We start from the raw sequence: 18276 nt of genomic DNA, 5'->3' as shown, positions 1-18276 counted from the left end.
AAACTACGTCCTGGTTAATCTGTACCAGGTTCCTGAACCAGGGAATCCGGCGATCGAACTCTCCCTCGACCGTGGGTTAACTTTCTAATCGTCCTGTGGCTTAACTTCTGGTTGTGTGGTTTTACTGTGTAGCATTAGTTTAGTTGGGAACACCCTGTTCATTTGCCAGGACCATTTAAACTGTTATTTAGGCCCTCAATTCATTGAGCCCCAAGCTAAACCAATTTTATTCATTTTGCAATTAATTCATTTAAGCTGAGATATTTCAACATTGCAGAACATCTCGCAATTAATTCAAGGGTTTTCAGAGAGTTGTTTTATGAAAAGTGTTTTTTTATGTAGAAATTTAATTAAGGGGTTAAAAGGGTAGATTTTCAATGAATGGTAATAGTGAGGCACTTGGAGTTGTCTTGTTAGTTGTTGAGAAGCATTACTTACTAATGCCATCATCATCTCTCATAATGTAGATAATCAATGCATGAAGACTTCCCTATGTGCACTATCCTTTTAAGCGTGTAAATAGAATTTATACATTCGTCACAAATGTTTACACCACGGCCGACTAGTGTACAGGCCTAGGCGCGGGACCACCAAATTATAAAGTCGAGCGTCGGTGCTTTTTTTGTTATTATGTAAATACCGAACAAGAGACCCAACTGCTCCTAACCGTCTAGAGCCAGTGAGACAATGGCATTCCCAGTTGGGGTATGTTGTGAGGCTGAAGGTAGAAAGAAGGGAGGGGGATATGGGGTGGAGGAAGGTGTAAAAGTACATGGCTATTCAGATCTCGTCACTAAACATGCCTAAAGCCATTTAAAGCAACTTTTCAATTATGAATGGTGGTTTTACATCAGGGCTATACTGAGAGCATCTTCAAATCCGGAACTTGCTTTAAGTATACTATACATTGTTTTAAATTAATTAATTGTGAAATAACACAAATTCAGCCAATGAAATTTACTTGCGCACGCCGGGATTTGAACACGTGACGTTTGGATTGCTAGTTGATTCATTTCATTAACATTTTTACTCTGAATAATGTCAGGAATCTCTGTTTTAATTAATTCAAGTACGTCGGTTAATACCCTGTATATCAAATAAGGACGCCGTCTACTACAGTAACTTACTTAACATACGTAATGTAATATTTTTATTTGAATGGAAACGCCAGGAACACAATGAATCGGTTTGGGCTCGCTCGGCCCGTCGCGCATTTGATTAAAACTTTTTAAAACGTAAAAAAACTACTGACTTTATGCATTTCTTACATAATTTTGGTATAAAGCAGATCTGATATAAGTGAACACTTGGTATGTGGAAGGTATAGTAAGATAAACTACAACTGGGATTTGCTGAGTGTTTTAAACGAAAGGGTGGTTTGTGGATTTAGAAGCCCGGAGCGGATTAGAAGGAGAACTGCGAAGTGTGGAAGTATGGAGTGATTCTAACCTACGTCAAATTCTAAATTCTACAGAATTACTCCGGGATACTTGACGAGAAGTAAGTAATAATAATAATAATATTTGGCTAATTTATATAGCGCCGTTTTCGTGAGAAATCACCTCAAGGGCGCTGTACAAATATATTTCTTAAATATTTAATACTAGAACTACTGACTTATCTCTAAGACTTATATCTAGTGACTTACGACTAAGGCCTATAACTACTATCTTAACGACATATACACGAGTATTTACATATTTGGCAACTTACAACTAAAATTAAAATTAACAATTTAATCTTACTAACGCCAGAAGAAGAAGGAAGTTCTATTATATTAGGGTGGATTTATTATGTTAAATGAATTAAATTAATGAATAAAATCAATCAATCGCCAATCTTAAACGCATTTAGATGATTCATCTGCCAACAATTAAACCGATTAACTTGTTATGTTCCCGCTGATATTGTCCATTGTCCACTGGTAGGCAAGTCAATAGCAAAATTGAATGAACGGAATCGCTAGATAATGTAACAATTACGGTATAAAAAAATGAAAAAAAAGAAATATTTGGATAGAATAGAAGTAGTTGGAATCTAATATCACTCACCTTAGACTTTATGATTTGTGTATCATGCAGAATTTAATTAGCTATTCAAATTGTAATAGAAGTACAATTATCCTCTCGCGTATCTCTATAATCAGATATAACTGTGGTATGCTAAATTTGTTTATTTTTTATGATTTACCTATTATTTAGTTTACAACAATAAATTTTCTTTCTGGTGTGATAAAATATAAATAATTTCTATCTGGCATAGTAGCATACATATAACTATAACTGGTATAGAATCATACTTATAACTATAATATGCACCCATTTTTTGTGTCCATCATCAATCACACATCTGCCCTGATGATGGACACTATAATGCTGTCCAAAACGTTGGAAAATAAGGAGGTAGCGCAACTCGGTGTAATACTCCAAAAATAAATCGCTATGAATTGTCAGTACTTTATTTTTAATATACAATATAATTAATGGCCATAGATCGATAAAAATTCTGAGAAAAAATTAAAACCTACAGCCCAAGCATACACACACAAGACCAGAAAAAGAAATCAAATAAGGCTCTCCTTTAGAAAAAAGTCGTCGATGTCCGAAGCAATGAAAATATTTTGGCGAATTGCCAGAGGAAAATACATCAAAAGAAAATTATTATTATTTTTATTGTAATTACGAAAATATGTGATAAATTGTTTTAAAAAGTTTTACGCGTATGCGTTAGGATGGTATTAGGACTATTAAAATTAGGTAACTATGTATCTATTAAAAACCATAAATGAAAATGAAATACATGGAAAAATAGTGGTGTGGTTTACATCGACAACCTGTCTGTCTGCCTGACAACGTTTAATTGGTTCTTTTTCTTAAAAAAGGCTTTCATTTGTATGTTTCCCTTTTTCATTTTCTGAAAACTGTTTTTTCCCAAACTACTGGAGCGTCCAGCATCCCTTTCTTATCTTTCAAGGTTTTTTTTTAAATCTAAGCAGACCTAAAAATATCAGCCCGAACATTAATCTTACGGGCCACAATCAGGCTTGACAATTCTTTCATTAGAAATTGAATCTGTAACATCTTTGAAAAATCTTAGAAAAAAAACAATGAAACCGCAAAGAAATTTCTACATACACAAATGATCGATAGAGAAGGACATTTTGTAATAAATCTTGTGAAAACAGGTCAACATATATTTTTTCAATAGTAAGTCCAGTTTTAATTTAAATCTACGTCAAGTTGTATATAAATTTTTTACATTAATTTCAAAAATGAAGTTCCGAAATTTCATTATCATCTTTGATCATGTCATCTTTGGGGATGCTGTGTGGAGGGCCTTTTTGAGGAAAGGAAAGAGTGAACCAGGAGCTTGAATACGCATGTTGTAGGAGAGGGTAAACACATAGGCCGGCAAATCATTCCAGAGATATTGAACTCAAGAACTGGTCTTAGAAACTACCCGTTCTCAACTGACAAATATCAACCGTGAAAAAATGTAGGGCGCGTGTTTGTTGAGTTTCCCAACTATGCACTGGTGCCGAAGAAATTAACTACGCTAGTTCCTCGGAGCATCTTCCATTAAAATACCTGCATTCCCTCTGTTTTTGAGGAAAATAATTTCCTTCAGAACCTATTTCGTCTTTGGGGATTCTGTGTGGAGGGCAGTTTTGAGGAGGGGAAGAATATAGGTCTTGAAAAAACCATGTTGCATTCTTGGCAAAACGTTCCACAGCGGAACTGTTGAACTCAAGAACGTGTCGAAGAAGCGACTCGTTTTTGTAACAAATGTCAACTGTTTACATTAGTTTAGCGTGCATTTAGTGTGTTTTCTGATTATGCACTGATGACAAAAGAGCATCTTCCATTGTAATACCGATAGAACAAGGACAGAATACCTACCTTAGGCATATGCCCTAAAGATTGCAAAACCGTTTATTAAGAATCTATTAAACTGATTGTACAAGGTCCAAGGGTTTTTTCGGGTAATTTTGCCTGAACTGGTCACTTAGAATTATACCAAGCATATCAATAGAAGGCATGTTGGGAAGATTCCTTTCGTTGAAGGAGACGTCAGACACGGGCATCAGACATGATGTCTTTGAAAAATTAAGCTTCACTATGTTATTTTAACACCAAGATGAAACCCATTCAAGGTAATCGTCCCATTCTTTGCTTGAAAGCCCTCCGATCTGTTTTAGTTTGTGCACCTTTCGGGATTTGTCAAATCAGCTATCATGGACTGTACTGTAATCTACGTAATGATGAATAAAAGAAAAGTCGGAGACAGAACTGTTCCCTGTGGGAAGCCAGCATTCATTGAATGTGAGTAAGAGGTGAAACCATCAGCAACTGTCTGAATCGATCTTTCCCTCAAAAAGTCGCCAATCCACTTACACAAAGATGCGGGAAGTCCGTTTGTTGACAAGTCCTTGGTGTCAAATCCGGTCAAAGGCCTTGTAAATATCCAGTGCAACCGTTTGGGTCTCACAGCAACCTTCCAGGCACCGCCCCCAAACATGCGTCACATAAGCGAGAAGATCACCGCACGAGCGGTTCCGCCGAAATCCGTATTACCGGTTGTTAATAATTATGAGGCGGGTATGGGTACCGCCGCCCCGAGAACCATTTATCGGATAACCAACACCTCTTTCATAGATCACCTTAAGTGGTTCACTCGTTTGGTGACTTAGCGAGGGTGTCTGCTCACCTACTGTTGTGCCGGATTCGGAGGTACTGCAGTGGGAGAGATGGGTTCATGCGTCCGTCACTCCTGGACACAGGCCTCCAGGTTCCTACCCACCCCTCATGCCTTTTCCTTTCCAGAATTTCATACAATACCTATCCTTAACAAATACCCTCTACACAGCATCCCCCATCCTAAGGGCCTCATGTGTGGAACTTTTTTTTTAAAGTTAACAATTTGTCGTTGATTACACGTTTCATCATCTTGGATAAAATATATTATGTGATCGCTATGGGACCGTAGTTGGCTGGGTTGGAGCGGTCACCCTTATTTGGAATAAGATGAATGCCGGCTTTTGTTCTGCCTTTTTCCGTTCTGCGCTTCTGCTTACCTGACGCCTGTGCTCCAAAGATTGGCTATCCTTTTCTTAACATATGAGAATCTACCAAATGAAACTATCCTTATGCCCCAGTAGATATTATAATCATTTGATTTTGCATATTTTTCACTCTAAATCAAGTGTCTGCTAAAAAATTGAATATATGCTTTATTAGTTTTTAAAATTCAGCTAATCATAACGCACGTTAACATTCAGTTGGTTACCCCAGATAAAGTAATGGACTGAGGATCACAAATAATTGCAGGATAGACGCATGTGACAGCAATGGTTCCCCGACTAAATAGAAGGGATGAAAAATATGGTTATTTTTTTTTACTCAACTCTCATTGAAGAATTTGAATGAAACCACACTTTTATGTGCGTATCGCACAAAACTCCAAAATGCTTCTAACCATCTGAAGCCAGTCAGACAATGGAATCCCACATTGGAGTGTGTTGTGAGTTGGTGGGAGAGGAAGGAAATGTGAAGAAGATGGTTGGATATTCAAATTTAGTAACCAAAACGGCTAAAGCCGTTTCAAACAATGTTTCCATTCCGAATGGTACTGAAAGTATGTTACACTCTGAAACTTGCCGCAAATATACTTTATTATTGTGAAATAACACAAAATAATCTCATAAAATTTACTTGCGCACGTCGGGCTTTGAACTCGTGACATTCAGATTCGTGGCCAAGGATGGTAACAACTTAACCACGGAGACCGTCTATATAAGTCTACGTCCATGTCCTTTAAGACCTGTATCTCAGATCTCTATAAGAGGATTTTAAAACAGAAAAAGGACAAAAATAATTGATTTGTATTGCTAAAAGATTCGTACTGATATCCGATGTTTTTAACCGCCTCGTAACACGTCTGGCAGATTTATTTAATATAAAATAGACGGGTTTATTTGGTCATTGGGTCTCGAAAGGGGCCACAGCGGCCGTTTGTTAAATTTATCGTTGACCCTAAGAGATCCAATAAGACGTAGGTAAAGGTGGACAAAATAGAGCTAACGGAGTGAAAGGGAAAAATGTTCTGTGTTTATCCCAGTTTACCCTCAGGCTGTATGGGGAGACTGTTCGTATACTGTTTTACATTACTGCTGAAACAATAACGGTCTTCTCTTCGGTATTTCAAGCGATCTCATGCGTAAATTATTTATAAACTGTATCTTGCGAATAAGGCGTATAAAACAGATAAAAAGGCAAAACCCTTAAAACACCCAAAAATTTGGAACTTCTTCCATATTTAGATTTTTTTCCGAAATTAAATCAAGATAGGGAATTCTAGCCATTTTAATACAGAGGGTGAATCTAACTTAAGTACCAATATTTTTATTTTATTTTATAAATGTCGTTTTCATAGTTGATTATAATTCGATTTTTTCATAGCCAGCCAAACGATCAAAATATGGGGTACGGTTGACGTCATACGTACCTTGGTTTTATCGGTTAACAGTAAAGCTATTTCTACAAGGGTCGGTATGAAATCAAAAAATCCCATAATAAATTAATAGCAAAAATTTCACCAAAAAAAGCGGGTATAACAAATATTTATATTACAATACCGTGATGCACGCGGCCGACCGTTGGATGAGGGAGCCTCTAAGTTCTATGAGAGAATCCGCCGACCAATCACAGGGCGTTTAATTCTCATGTGGTTTCAATTTCATTGTTTTTCTTATACAATGTCTCATTTTTTGTTTTGTTAGTTAGACATGTTCATGATCGTATCGTTTGAATACATATTTACATGATTGTAAATATGTATTCAAAATCAGCGTTTGTTGGTCTATATGAATATAATAATATCCGATTTGCATCGCGCCGTTTTCGTGAAAAATTACCTCAATGTCGCGGTACATATATATATATTGCATAATACATATACTCGTAACTGGCTTACAACTAAGATTCATAACAATAACTAGTGACTTGAATCTAAGACTTATATCTTGTGACTTACGACTAAGGCCTATAACTACTGACTTAAAACGGCTATATATGACTAATAACGGGGGTTTGCTAGACGCTCACATTTTAGTAATTTCTGATTAACGTATTACTAAAATGACAAATGCGTCGAGAGGGATCCCTGCGGACGCAAAGTATTTATATTTAAAATATTTTATGTAAAACGGTTTGAAAATTTTTATAAAACGATTTCCAACTATAAAATTAACATTAGGCATCAGATTAGGAAACTTTTGAGATTCAACTAATATTTTAATTAGAAATAATTCAAATAATCTCCACGGAAAGATCGGTTTTTCTAGGCCTGATAGAGCAAAGTAAACCATAGGTCCGTCCATTAAGGTGGGTCTCGCTCGTTTTTACTCGACGTCATCACTTATGTCGTTAAGATTCTGACTTTATTTTAGAGATTTGATAGAGCATATTCAACCTTGGGTCTGTCTAATACACCAGGGCCGCGTGTCGTATATTTTTGTGCACGGCTGCTTCACTTACGTCGTTAAGATTCTGGCTTTATTTAAGAGTATTGTCTCGTCTTAAGAGACTCCAACTAATATACTTTCATTTGAAAATACATGTTTTGGGTTTTGTCCATGTCGTCAGTCATAATATGTACGCATAAAATCCTTAAACTTATTTTTTAACTCCACTTCTAAAACAACCAATTTTACTGTCCTATATCTACTCGAGCGATTGGCATATTATGCCAAGTTTCGAGAAGAACTTTTTGAACGATCACTTGCCATAGTGTGCCAAATTTATAGAACATAAAAATATGGGATAAGCGGTGAAATCTAGGTGGCAATCTATCAGCAGATTTTAAAAATATGGGAAAAGCGGTGAAATCTAGGTGGCAATCTATCTGCAGATTCTAGAAATATGGGATTAGCCGTGAAATTTAGGTGGCAATCTATCAGCAGATTCGATAGGATAAGCGGTAAAATCTAGGTGGCAATCTATCAGCAGATTCTAAAAATATGGGATAAGCGGTGAAATCTAGGTGGCAATCTATCAGCAGATTCTAAAAATATGGGATAAGCGGTGAAATCTAGGTGGCAATCTATCAGCAGATTCTAAAAATATGGGATAAGCGGTGAAATCTAGGTGGCAATCTATTAGCAGATTCTAAAATAAATAATTTTTAACTTATTTTGCTTAGATCATGATTATCTTGTACATTTTTAACTAGTTTTAAGACTAATACAATTAAACTTATTAAGACAAGTATATTGTACAACCTTTGAATGCTGCTCCTTTGTATGTTTATTTAATAATGACTATAGATCAAATATGTTTAATGATAAATCAGGTGTGATAATAATAATAGTAAAATGGTATTATATAGCGCAGTTTAGTGTCATTTCACTTCAAGTGCGCTTAAAGATAAAGATATTCAGACTTCTCGGGAAAATAGCTTCGGGTGTTAACCATAAGTCCAAAAAATCAAATTTTCCAAAAAAATTATAATTAACTCAATTTCAACAGTGAACTGCATTATTTACCTCATTTGTGGGAGGTGTAAAAAATACCTAATTATTCGGTATCTATATTTTAGTTATATAGACGTTCTCTAGAATTTAGAATAAATCGACTGAAAGGACTCTTGCTGTACCTAAATAATAAATCAGACAAACTGTCGATCATTTTCAACAAAAAAAATATTCAAATCAATTAAATCCATTTCTTATTGCTGGCAAATTGAATTTATTAACTACCCTGGCGTGTTAACCCTTGGGGTGGCGTTTAAGGGTCGGTGGTGATTAATGGCCTGCCGAGGCACATAGCACCACACTGTACACTGTTATACCCTGTACTGTACAGTAAGTACCCAGTACAGCCCGGTCACCCGACAGCGAGCGACCGCTTTGTCCACTGCGGCCGGGCCTTGCGGCTTGCGGTCCGGACTCAATCTGTCTTTTTTGCCAGGCTCTTGCTGGGCGGAGAGTTTAAATGGACTCGGAGAATTAATATGGCATTCACTGTCATCAATTGAAGGGCACACGGTCAAATGTCAGATTTTAACGAAATTTTCTAATTCGTATTGACAAATAAACTGAGCAGAAAATACATAAAATTGTGATCTACTACTTTTTTAGATGTGACAACGGGTCTCAGCCAGTGGGACTGTGGCACTTCCAATAGGGTTATGCTTTGGGGTTTAAGAAATTGAGAAGAGGGACGATTTGAGGAAGATGGTGGTTGGGAAGTACTTGGCTATTCAGTTCTGATCACCAAACGCGGCCAGTATAATTTCAAGCAACTTTTTATTATTATTTTGAATTGAGGTCTGACACTGAGAGTATGTACTACTTTGGGACCTGGAACGTACCACATAGTATATTTTATATAGGTACCTACGGTTAGACATTAACCAATCAGGATATGTTGTGAGACTCAATGTAGTGGAGAGGGAAAGGAGATGAGGAAGAGGAAAGTGGGGAAATACTTGGCTATTCAAATCTGGTTACCAAACACGGCTAAAGTCAATTCAAGCAACTTTTCAATTCTGAATGGTGGTCTTACACCAGGGCGATACTGAGAGAATTTTCCAATTTGGAACATGCAAAAAATATAGTATACTATACTCATTACTTTAAATAAGTACATTATGAAAAAACAAAAATTAATCAAATAAAATTTATTTGCACTCGCTAAGATTTGAACCCGCAACCTCCAGCTCGCCGGTCGAAAGCCTTGCGCCTATTTTTTTAAGCGGTACCGATTTCTATCGGTAAAAAATTAAAAATAAATCAATTTACGTAATGCAAGCATGTCATTTATGTAAGACCTTTCAACTCCTAGGCCCCAAACAGGCCAATGAATCTTTTATTTATTTATTCAGACATACACAGTACAGTAAGATACAGTTAAGGATATTTTTCATTATTACATAGTTGTAGTACCTAGTAGTAATTAGTAAATAATTAAAAGTCTATTTTTAGTGTTTGCAATTACAAATAAATTATTTAAGGGCATAGGGTCATCTGAATCTCGGAACTGACATGAGTATTCCAAAGCAGGTGTTTATAGAGAAATAATATTTATCTTAATATCAATCTCTTTAGCATAGACATATCAAGCTTGTCTTGTCTTGTCAAACATTTGATGAATCGTCGATCGTGGTTTTGACCTTTGAGCGGTCCCCGTTAAAAAGATCCACTTCGATGTGTTATTTTTGGAATCGGGTGAAATCACGAACTCCTTACGCAGATGGCGATAATGCCTGTGTCAGACGACGCTATACGAGCGCTTTATGGGCTTGGTATAAACAGATTATATGTTGTAGTATGACTCGAAGCTACTATCTCTCCCCTTTAGCATGTGCTAGATATTGAATAACAAGGAACATTATTTCTTTTTACGGGATCTGTCACCTTGACAGCCGCGTGATTGCAGTAGCTCACTAATTGATCTGACCCCTGTCCTGCCTGTATAGCCCGGCTAGCAGATCACGGCATATATCTAGACCACGCCCACACGTATAACATATCATCTGTATGATATAACAGGTATTGGTGGGATAGCGTGACGAGTGATATGGTTACAACACTTGAAGTATACAGCATCGTCCGATAGTAGCATAAGGTTAAAGGAACTTATGAAACCTATAGAGCAACGTGTTAAAATAAAGTAGCTTAAAACAAATTTGTACACATATTTTTTTTGTTCCTTTAAGTTTTCTAAATCGTTGAGTGTTTGAATTTTATATATCTACGTTTGTTCAGCTTTAAAATCATGTGATATTTTTTAACATGTTTGAATTATTAAAAATTTCTTTTGCAAATCAACCAGAGTAGGTACTATCTGTAAGTATGTCTATTGTCCTCCAACTCCCACTAGGGTAGCAGAAAGCAGAGGGATAGAAGGAAATCCGCGGAACCTTTATCACCCCGCCTCGCGTCACCACCAGAACCTCTCATCTCCGCACAATGGGTCGCTGTTCAGATAACGACAACAGCAGTTTCCGCCACCACATGAAAAAATATAATGGATTAGCAACATCATTAATCTTGGCAGACGGCAACGCGTTTAGTGGCTTTGTCAATAACTAACTGTGGCCTGGATTGTTCGAAATCATTCAATGGAAACTAGGATTTATAGATAATGAAGAAGGACGGAGTCGACAATGACGGTAGGTGGCAAACACCTTATTCTTCTTCAGGGATGATTGTGAGCAAGTAGGTTAAGGTTATATTAATTAAAACGGTTAGAACATTCCGTTTCTTTGCGTATCATCCGCATTTCTTACGTTTGACTTCTCCCGCAAGTAGTGTTGTGCACCCAGGAATATTCCCTTCCCTTATATAAATTTCCGAAAAAAAACTTTGTTTATTAAAATAATTTTCTATGTATTAAGTATATGACGTATTATAAAGACAGTAGATGTTGTTTTTCGTTATCTCCAAAAATGACTAAGTTACGAGCTTTCAAAATGAACGTGGTTAAAAAGTATTCAACTATTTCTCATGACTTTACAGGAGACACAATTCAGTTCCACAAATATCAATATTTTGACAGCTTATATCTTCGATACTATTCTGTATTTTACAAAAGTTAAAAAAATGCTGTCGTCATCATGCTCTAAATTATTTTATACTATTATAAATAACTTTGAAATTTGTTTGTAGGAGACAACCTCATTGGTTAATCAGGAGATTTAACAATTTTGATGAAAATTCCTGGAAATTAATCCACCACTTCCCGAAAGACATATTTCCTCCCTTGATCAATGGTCTACTTTTAGTAGTGCATTCTTCTAACGGAAGTCAGCGAGAGTCGTTTTAAAGAGGTCACCATTTTAAGAAGCACGCTAGAGACAAGAGCCATTTCAATCCAATTCTTTTAGTTACTTAAATTACAAAGTCATGACATACATTTGTCTTCTAAATAAACATTTTTTTACAACCTTTATTTTCGATATTACTATAAGTATATTACTTTTCTACGTTAACTACTTAAACTTATATTACACCTATCAAGCATAAAATTTAACTAATTTTTACTTTCTCAATCTAATGCATTTACTAAAACACGTAATACCTATCATATTATCAATTTCTTATAAATAACTACAATAATGAACTGTGCAGTACTGTGCACTCCTCTTCCAAACACATTACATACTACACTTTTGTGGAAGAGTAGGTAGTATGTAAATCTCTTAATATGTAAAAACCCAAAGTATATATATACGATTTTAAATGTAACTAATTTATTTCTTTAATAAAAAAAGTAATTAAAATATCTATATGAATTTCACTTTTGTTTTCGATAAACGAATGTTTTTTTTTTATTTCTTGCTATAGCAATTCTGATGAGTTACAAAACTCATTGTCGGACGAGAGGAACATAAAATTCATATGTGGGAGTTAATAGGTGTAATTTTAAATTGGTGTTTTGATATCACCTACAAATAGTACAAAACTAATCAAAATTATAAGTTTCACATTCAAAACAGTACAAAAATAGAAAAAAAAGGTTAAGAAAAACAAACAAGAAGAAACAAAAAATGAAACAGACAGGCATATAAGCACAGAGCCAATGTAGGAATTTACAAGAAGTTACCCACTAAAAGATTGGTAAAAATAGATTGTGCTCGATTACAAATGCAGGGATAGGAAAGAAGAGAGAAAGAAAGAAGACAAAATACAACATAACAAGAATGATGTATTTTCGTTTTTATGTGTTTTAAAAAAAATGTTAATTTTGGAAGCGATAATTAACTCACTTAACGATATCCAAACCAGGCAGATGGACGTGTTATTGAGGACAATGCATTCTATCAACGTTTGATAGTAATCAAAATGATTGACATACACGCATTTCTCCGAAATAGGATGACATCACAGCAGTTAATATACGAAATGAATGTCAACCCTATCGGCATTTGGCGATGTTGGTAGACTTGTCGACCCCAGTTCGTGGGTAGGAAGGTTCAACTAAAGTGTATTAACTAATACATCTATTTTAAAATTAAAAATTATTTATTTTTTTAATTTTAAAATAGATGGATCTTATTTCGTTTAAAGAATTACTAGTGACATCTTGATTTTTTTAATTCCAACATATATTTTTCAAAATACAATAATCGATCGTTCCTTTGTTGGTGTCGGAAAAGGGCAGTTGGTATGAGAAGTTTGCACAAAAACCTCTAAATCAAAACTAAAACGACTTGTCGTTAAACTAAAGCTTTTTATGATAGTTGGCGCGCGCCTACTCGCAACTAAACAATAAATCAACGTCCGTTAAAAAGCGTCGATTATTCAGGTTATATTGTATATTTCTCCGCTACGAGGTTTCTGAACCATTTTTCACCCTTCGAGTCCGAGCGGGTTAGGGGTGAAGCGAACAACCCGCTCTTACGCAAACTATCCCAATAAATCTGCTTAACGGCAAAACAAACTATCGACGTGATGGATGGACAACAAATAAAAATCAATTGATAGCATTAATATTCTGTTTTTCCAATAATGTCAATAATTTTTTTACTTGTGGAAACAAAATAATAAATAATAGTCAATAGCAAAATAATAAATAATAGTCTTAATAATAGGCGTATTTCATCACTTTTCAATCAAATCTTTCTTTTGTTAAACACATAATCAAAATCTGTTGATATTTAAATATAGGTTAACTAGAAATTTCAACAATTGAAATTTCAAAATGTATATCTGTTATATTTTGCCTTTGTTAAATCAACTTGAGTGCTGTCGTCTGGAACCCACATTAAAATATTCATGTACAAGCTATATAATATTAAAAATTTAATTAAAAATTTAAATGCTCTATATTTTGTTACCAAATCTGCCAATAATTACTTCGTAAACTCTCCAATTCAAAGGCTTCATACACTTGGAAACAAATATAGTTGAATCGATGTCTATCATTTCCAATCGGTTTCCAAATTTAAAACAAAAATATTAGAACTTTTAAAATAAAACAATAAACATCTAGCTTTTGCACCTCTTATTGAATTATTTCCTCAAGATTGACAAAACAGGCTTATACCTACAAACTATCATGTTTAGATTTGCTTTTTGCTTGGTTTTATATGTCTAATGGTGAATGTTATATTATTGCTTTACTATTCTTTATTTATAATCTTCACAATATTTTTTTTTATAAACTATGTAAAATGGCTGACCGATCGCCCTCGATTTAACAGGCCACTACAACCTGTCAAACGCAGTATATTTGTTAACAATACTGCCAATAATTATTTCGTTAGCTTTCTAACTCAAAGGCCTCATAAACTATGTGTCGTATTGTATCATGTTACTGCTGCCACTACCTAGCATTTACATATAAACTTTACATTTCTTATTAACTAATTTAAGTCTGTATAACTTAGGAGTAGGAATATTCTTATTTTTGTACTATTTACTTGCTGTTATAATATGTCAAATGGAAATGGTTATATGTATTTTTACTATTACTTTTGTGAACTTGCAATCTTCAGAATATTATTTTTTTTATGAACTATGTATGTAAAAGCCCAATGGGCGTATAAATAAATAAAATAAATAAATAATATTTGGATGATTTATACAGCGCCGTTTTTGTGCCAAATCACCTCAAGGGCGCTATTGAAAGAATACACAAAAAATGCTTACGTTTCTTAAAAAGGGTATTTCAGCAGTTTTGTTGAACCACAACACTCTTTTAAATAAAATGAATTAGCTTAAATTTTATCCGACGGAAGGATTTTCACTGACTTCATTTCATAGTCCAGAATTACTTGCATTGATAAACTTTCAGATTCCACTACGTAATACTACAATTCGGGATATATTTCGGTCGGCAGAAGTTCTGGGACTTACTACCATATGTATTTCTCGTTGCCCAGAATACTTATGGAGGGAAACAATCATACCGAGTCAGTGGATGTCTTTAATTTACCACTTAACAATTACAAAAGATTGTGACTGAGGCAATTTAGTTATGCATAACAAATTTGTATTGTATTATAAGTAATTTTTACTGTTCGTACGTAAGTAAAATTAATAAATATTAAAATAAATATTTTTGTAGAAAGACATTATGTTCATATAATGAGTCCACTTATTGAAATAAATTACCTTGATACAAACACTTTTTTAATCTGATTTTCTAACCGATATGTACGTATATTATTTTTATTAATCTTAAATTTATTTATCACATCAGAAATTTATTACATCAGAAAGGATGCTTGATTACTTCCTTTTGGCAATCTAATTTCCTTAGCATTTCTCATTCCGTGTCCGTGTATCTCATGACTGTAATTTATGTTTCCTTTCATTTTCTTAGACAGTATTCCTATGTTTACCTTATTTATAAAAATAAATACATTTAAATATATAGTTGGCTTTACTGTCATAAAATTTAGCTACTTTAACATATCTCTTATCCGTGTTTATTGGGTTTCAGTATTATTCTCGATGCTTTATTTTGCAGTATTTGCATTTTCTACATTACATTTTCTCTTCATTGCGGAGAAAAAGAATACTTGAACAGTAATTGAAGTGCGGGGCAATGGTTGTATTATATATTATCTAACATGTTTCTTGATTTACTTTGTTTCTGGTTCTGCTATGAAAAAAATGCATTTTTTTAACTGTATAGTCTGCATTTTTTGATAAGTTTGGCATTGAGTCCTGAACCTGTGTTCATGTATTTTGTCGTAATAACATTTATTTTGTTTGAGCCATTTTGACCCAGTATGCATGTAACCATTTATCTTTTTGATTGCTTTCCGATACTTATATTACGCAATATAAATCAGTGCATCGTCTGCAAACAGTCTTATTTTGAAATGTTTTAGTATTTTTACTATATCATTTAAGTAGAGTGTAAACAATATCGGGCCCAATACCGATCCTTTCCATTATACCTAAAATATGTTATTTATGGGGAAATGACTAAGGGAGAAGAAGATTGGTGCATATTTTTACCAAGGGAAGCAACCATTTCAAGCAACGGAACGCAGAATTTGAATTCTGAGTGATGATTATACACTGGGGAAGGTTACGAGTATCATTCACTCTGTAACGAAGTTTCATTTTTGTATCTGTAAAAAATGAAAGATATATTTTCTTATCATATCATTGCTTTATTACAACCCGCGATCTTTAAGCCAAAGATCTTAACAATTAGTAACGCATCACATCAGATAGAAGAAATATATATTTTGCCAATAACAGCATCCATAGAAACAACATTATTTTCCCAATGCATTATTTGCTGGCGCTGGCTTTCTCTTATTAAGTAATAATACGAGATAAAAATCTAAACCAAATACCATAGATCCAAGTGTTTATTTTCTCTGACCCTCATGGTTATAAAGAAAACACGTCCGTATCGAGTCCACAAGTAGTGTTATTATACGCCCATCTGCAGCTTTATTTTTTTAAGATTCTAGTCTATGTATTCATCTGTATTCTCTCTATGCCTGTATTGTCTGAGGTTTCTTTGACACGTTGTTTTTATAATGTCTGCACAAATATTGTGACGGGTCCGACGTCTCTTATAGCACCTACTCGTGTACAAATATACTCTTCTCATATTATCTATTAGCTTGTGGGAGGCAATTTTTGGTACTGCGTTGGTGAAGTATTTGATCAGAGCATCTCTGCGAGTGTGTTACACTATTAACATTGAACTGAAATTGTTCATATAAGATGATCTTCCAGACAAAGTTTGATACATAACAAACGATTGGTGTAAATTTTAAGAACAAATTCAGTATTCAATAAAGATATTTCTAGTTCTACCTAGAGTTAGGACGGGTTGTTTCGGAGAACTTGAACAATTCTTCAAAGTTAATTTTCAAATTTTGTGAAAGAATTTTTCAAGTTCTGTTATTATTTCAGTTATTTCAAGCAACTAGCCTATAATGATACAATAATAGAACTTGAATAGGGCTTTCACAGAACCCGAAAAAGAACGTTGAAATTTGATGAATTGCTCAAATTCTCCGAAACAACCCGTCTTACCACTGAAAATTATTGTTATGTAACCTTGCTTTGTTCAAATATGTAATAATTGTAGCTATTTTACACTTACACTATTAGCCAGATATTGTAGGCATATTGAGTTGTTGAGGACATGGGGACTCGTGCGTAAACAAGAACTGATGATATTTATTAAGTTAAAGCTAGTGTAACGTGAAGTGTCTGCATGTAGTTAGCATGCCACTTGCTTCAAATGTCACGATATGACTATCACTCATATTTTTACGTGTAATACGTATAATGAGACCATGAATCATATTAAACTCAGGACATGCTGAAACTGTTTTCTATCAAAGAGGGGGATGAATTCAAATTTTTTGATAAATGAAAGAAAGTCTTCAAGAAAATAATCATCGCCAACTAAATGTAGAAACCAAAGTATAAAGAGAATAATAATATAACTGCCTCTCAAAGTATTAAACTTAGTTTTAGAAGCGAGAGAAAGAGAAAAAAAAATCTTCCAAACGTCTTATCTGCCGCCAAGGTAGTCTCAACTCCCATAAATTATGAAGGACAGGTACCAGGATTTTCTGTCCAGCAAAAAACTCTGCCACGCTGGGTCACGAAAGAGGAACTCCAGCGTGGGAAGGTAAACGGTGCGATCTGTTGATCCATCACAACCAATTCCAGCACCTTTTGAGGTCTTTGCCAAGACCTCCGGTGCGACACGGCCAAACACGTTCTGAATGATCTTTCGTAATCAATTCATTCCTCTCTTCAAGATCACCGATCTTGACTTCTGTTCCCCGATACGCGGACGACCAGATCACAAAATTCACCGCGCAGCATCGAGGACAAAAAGTAATCAAAAATAAAAATATAAACGGGCTCTACGGCCAACTACGAGTTCACATGCATCCAGGGAAACTTCACCGATAACAGGCAAAAGTCTTCAGCAAAATTTCGCCGACAAGATTAAAAAAAAAAAAAAAAAAATTCTGGCAATTATGCCGACCAATTTACTTCTATCTTCTTCCCTCTTGCGTTCGTCTCCGCACTCCGCACTTCCGCTGCCCGGCGCTACCAACCAAACAAGTATTCGCGAAGAAGATAAAAATCCTGGTAGGTACTGGTTATTTAATACCCACCCTTAATAAACAATATTTATGTGCGTTATAAAGAATCTTTTTATACGTTACACTAGTTTTGTAAATTTATTATATTTTTAGGATCACGGGATATTAGTTCAGTCATGTTGATCATAATAAAACATATGCTTTGTAACTCGTTACTGGACACATAAA

The sequence above is a fragment of the Hesperophylax consimilis genome, chromosome 10 (assembly GCF_061612785.1).
Source record: "Hesperophylax consimilis isolate HC1 chromosome 10, BYU_Hcon_1.0, whole genome shotgun sequence".
NCBI classification, from domain to species: Eukaryota; Metazoa; Arthropoda; class Insecta; order Trichoptera; family Limnephilidae; genus Hesperophylax; species Hesperophylax consimilis.
Note: the sequence above shows the minus strand (reverse complement) of the source record.